This window comes from Dryas octopetala, chromosome 1, assembly GCF_963921425.1.
Source record: "Dryas octopetala chromosome 1, drDryOcto1.1, whole genome shotgun sequence".
In the NCBI taxonomy this organism is placed as follows: Eukaryota; Viridiplantae; Streptophyta; class Magnoliopsida; order Rosales; family Rosaceae; genus Dryas; species Dryas octopetala.
This window is the reverse complement of record NC_141366.1, coordinates 33,123,352-33,128,580: the sequence shown is the minus strand read 5'-3', so window position 1 is coordinate 33,128,580 and position 5,229 is coordinate 33,123,352. Positions and strand designations below refer to the sequence as shown.

General features: G+C 32.8%; 1 pseudogene; it reads left to right on the top strand.

Moving 5' to 3' along the window:
- Positions 1-1,593: 1,593 nt before the first annotated feature.
- LOC147299918 (uncharacterized) lies at positions 1,594-4,261 on the top strand (annotated as a pseudogene).
- The last annotated feature ends 968 nt before the right edge of the window (positions 4,262-5,229 follow it).

The window sequence follows — 5,229 nt, the reverse complement described above, 5'->3', positions numbered from 1 at the left end:
AATTAATTTGATAATATTGTATTATTAGTTAATTAAATATTTGGGTTGTTTTATTTTTGGAAATTTAGATAATAATGTTATTTGGATATTTGAGTGTAATACATGATTCTTAGGCTTTGCTTTTTGTTGTCCTTGTTGGTTTTGTTTCAATGTGTATGTGTGTGTGTGTGTGGAACTATATGTGCTTCTTTGTAATTGATATGTTTATAAATTCACATTCTTTTATATTACTCTTACTTAATTTTTGTGAGTTCATTTGATTAAAAGCTTTAAATTTCATTTAGTTTTGTGTTTTTGACTTCCGAGCAATAAAATGAGAAATTGTACTATTTATTCTCCTTAATATACTTTGACATGAATTCAATTGGAGATGGAAGCTAACACCTTGAAGTTATTCCAAGTTAAATTTCGTGACATTTGAAGACTTCTAAGGTGTTCATTTTGAATTTCAAAGTCAGCCCACAACTGCACCCGAGGAGAACTGAGTCAGCTACATTGTATGAGGCATAACTTTTTTGTCCGAGATTGGATTGAGGCATATGATATATGGTTAGAAAGAACACATTCAAAGCTTTAATTTGATGTATTAAATGCAATTTTCTGAGTTGTTTGGGCACTCAAATCGCATTGCAAAGTCAGCTAAAAAATTCTGGCGCAAGAAAACAAAAAGTTCAAAAAGCATATTTTCCATTTTGGGAAGATGTTTCACATGTGTTTCTACCCTCCTCTTTGCTTGCTCATTTCTATGAAAAACTGAATTCAATATGGTCAAAGCTACAAATAAGGTAATTTGGGCATCCATCTATCTCCACAACCCTCAAGGATAATCCAAAGAGAGATAAGATGGAATATTCTCATTTTTTAACTCACCAAACCTTATCACTTCATTTCCTCTCATCCTAGCCACACATCACACTCATCACCATACATCACATGCATATTCATTCTCTCTCTCAAATTTCGAGCTCCTCTCTCCATCATCTCTAATTTCACTAATTTCATCATCTATTTCATCATCTCATCTCAAAAACACACATTTCATTTTCCATCTTCTAAAACCTTAGCCTCTTCTCATCTCTCTCCATCATTTCTTTCTTCATCTACCCTCCATCAACTCTTCTTCTCCAAAAAGCCAAAGATCATCACAACAGTCATCTACCATATTCATTACTATTCTTGCAAGGGAACTTGGAGGCACTTAGGACAAGAAACTATTTTGGGCATCCTTGGAGGAGTAACACCCCTTGGGAGCTTGGCTTCAACATCTATGACATGTTTACTAATCCGTAATCAGAATTAAAATAGGGAGTTGGATTTCGATTACGGGCTACTCATGTGTTTACTAACTATATGGGAATAAAAACACAAGTAGGGCCCACATGATATCAAGAATTCAACTCCTTATATTGGAGGAATTAGATTCTTGTGTGGGGGGAGGTATTCTGATTCCTGGAGAAACAACCCATCAAGACTCCAACTTTTTTTCCTATGATACCCTGACATTATTTCTATAATTCCAAGTTTGCCCATTCACTTTTTTTTGACCACTAACCTACAGACGTTCTAAAAAACTGGTTCCTACACCTACTCACACAAACCCCTCTCAAACTGCCGTTGCGCCTCCTTGCTTCTCTTCTGCTCTCAGCTGCGCCTCTTGCTCCTCAAGAATTCTAAAGCAATTAAGAACAACAAATACAACAACTTGCTCCTCAAGAATTCTGAGGTTAGATTTCTTGCTCACAAGTTGTTGTATTTGTTGTTCTTAATTGCTTCATTTTCTCAATTTTTTTGTCTTTTTTCTTCCTCATTATTTGTTTTCCTTTTTGTTATTATTTTTCTTTCTTCTTACTCATTTTTCTGGTAGTGTACTCATTTTGTTTTTGTATTTTGGATGCTTTCGTCTGGTTCTGTTTGTATTTTTCATGATTGTGTATTTTTCATGTTTGTATTTTTCATGGTTGTGTTTGTATTTGCTGGGTGCTTTTATTTGAACTTAGCAGAAAATAGACATGATGAATACTCTTTGGACATGGATCCTTTATGGATACCCATGATATGCAAGAGAAAATATGTTTTAATTGATACCCATAATATTTATGAGTTTTAATTAGATGAAAATTTCTTCTAAGCATGAGGAAAATTAGATGAATTTCTTAATTATATTGTTCTTATGTTCAAATGGTTATCTATGGATGTTCATTAATTCGGGTCACAGGAAAGGTGTCATTTTGGGTATTTGGTATGTGGCCCAGTCTTTAAAATTTGGGACACAAGATGGTCATCAATTTCTTAATAATTGTGCATATTTGGTATGTGTTTTGTGGCCCAGTCTTAAAATCCAGCTAAACGAGTTTTTTACATGCTAACATCTTCTCTCTCTTGTTTAGTATCTGCACTAGCATCTTATCTCTCTTGTTAAGCATCTGCACTAATATCTTTTTTCTCTTATTTAGTATCTGCACTAACATCTTCCATTTTGATACTCGTTTAGCTTAAATTTTAAAGACTCTTTAACTTCTCACTTCTTTACTTTTTAGGCACTAAAACTGCTACAACATTTTCTCTACTACTCTTATTGCAGCCATGTGACTCCTATCTACTTAAAAATAGGCAGGCTAGGGGCAACTGTTAGTCTCCCTAATTGATTTAAAAAGCACATCTTTATAGGGATTGAGAAGCTGAATTGTGTCACATTAAATTACCCATTTGAGTATGACTAGTTTTCTAGTCTTAAAACAAACTTCAATTTGTGGCCTAGTCTTATAATTTGATTTAGTTTGTTGAATTTTTTTTTAACGATTTCTTCATTTACTTGGTAATTGATGCCCTCCATGACATTTTTTATTTACTTTTGTTATGTCATATAGATAAATGGCTCATCTAAGTTTATTTACTTTTGTTATGTCATGTTTTTGTTATTGAAAAACTACAAAGTATCCTACTTATGTCTTTATTTCTTATATTTTTTCTTCAGTTGTCTAGTTCCTTGTACTCTCAAGTCTCTAACATATTGATCCATATGTACATAACATATTTGCAATAGCATGTGGTGAGAACTTTTTAATAGAATTCTCTCTCTTTGTATGAACTTTTTTTTAATTAAGGTTGCTTCTTTTTTTGCATCTTTATAGTGATGTTTTCATAATTTTAGAATGGAGTGTGGTTCAACTTTGAAACGAGAAAGGGGCCAGCATAAACATTATTGGACAACCACTGAGGATTCAGCATTGGTGGAGTCATTGCAGGAATTACGACATCATGACATCAAGTGGCGAGTTGACACTGGTTTCAAGAATGGTTACTTGAGCAAGTTAGAAGGTATGATGGAAGCCAAAATTCTAGGTTGTGGAATAAAGGCGTCTCCTCACATTGAATCACGAGTCAAGACATTGAAGGCAAAATATTTTTCCTTAACTGAGATGTTAACACAAAGTGAATTTGGATGGAATGAAGAGAAAATGATGTTGGTGTGTGAGAAAAAGTGTATATAATGAGTGGGTGAAGGTATGTATATACATATCTTATTTTACATTTTATATACTTTTATATTGATGCTGCTGTGTGTGTGATTTGGTGAGCGCAGGGCCTATTTTACAATATATTTTATGTTTGTATTTTTTTTAGACTAAAAAGGATGCAAGTGGATTGTATGATAAGTTATTTCCACACTACTATGTCTTGAGAGAGATATATGGAAAAGATCGTGCTGTAGGTGCTAATGCTGGTAACGCTGATGATGATGAAGAAGAAGTTAGACTTGAAGATGCAGCCATGAATCACAATATTCAAGGTGAGAATGATGATTTGGTTGAAAATCTGAACATGAATGCTGATTCGAGGTCACCGTTTGAAGGGCTTAGTGATTTTGATGTTTCTTTTACACAACCAAATACCTAACAACAAAGACCTACACAAAGTATATCAAGTGTTTCTAATAACGGTCGCAAGAGGCCAAAAGTTATGGACGATATGGCTAAGCAGTTTTCTTCTATGCCACAAGCTATAGCAGGAGTGAGACCTAAGCTTGATGGTCTAGTCCATGTTCTCTCAACAGACATAAATTTGACTGAATTGCAAGAGAAACTTGATGGTGATCGAGTTGAGCAAAATAGAATTTCTGACTCCCTTGGAATTGTTTAAAGTCACAAACTTTTTAGCCAAAGAACATAACTTGCTAAGGGTGTTTTTCACCATGTCTGATGAAAGGAAAAGAGTATATGTATCTACATTGTTGCAAACTTGGCTACAACATGACATCTAAGAGATGAAGTATGAAGATTGGTTTTGTTGGAGAATGAAGATTGTTTTTGCAGATGAATCTTTTGCTAGGTGTTATACTTTTTTGGGAAGATTGTGACCATTTTCTTGAGTTAATGACTCTTTTGATGATATTATGACACTTTTGCACTAAATATGATTATTTTGTTGAGATTATGACTCTTTTGTTGAGAACTGGAGACCATGATGTTGTTATGAAGATTATGATATTGTATTGACCGACAGGTTTACACATGATGTACTTTGATGTATTTCTAATGAGATGTAAAAGAATTGCATATTGTGCTTGGGAATTTTTTTTTTTTGGTAAGTAAATTAATATATTGAACCAAAATAGGACAGAGCCGAGATACAACCAAAGCCAAAGTCCAGATGAATGATTTTTTTTTTTTTTTTTGTATATACATTGAAACATCTTTTAATAATATTTATTAATTCATTAATTATAGATGTGACTAGATAATTAAAATTCTAAAAAAGTAATTTTTATTATATATTGTAGTGTGTTTATTATTCATAAAAAAAAAACGTTTGAATTTTTTACTATTAACTAGCATATAAAATAATTAATTTAAAACAAGGGCATTTTAGTAATCAAATTGGTTTCAATTCCGATTCCGGTGAATTAGTAAACAACTTATATGGAATTGGTACCATTCCTACTTTGATTCCAGATAATTTAGTAAACAGCTTCAATGAGAATCCAGATTTTGACTCCTCCTCAATCTAATTTTTTCTCAATCAAATTCCTCCTAATCCGATTACGGATTAGTAAACATGCCACTATAGTTTTCTTTTTTCCCTCTTATTTCCATTTAGAGCATGTTTACCAAAAAGGAATGGGAATGATTCTCATTCCTGTGTTTTCTAACATTTGAGAATTATTTTCATTCTCATTCCTGTGTTTACTTAACAGTTGGGAATGAGAATTTCTCATTCCCTTGTTTACTA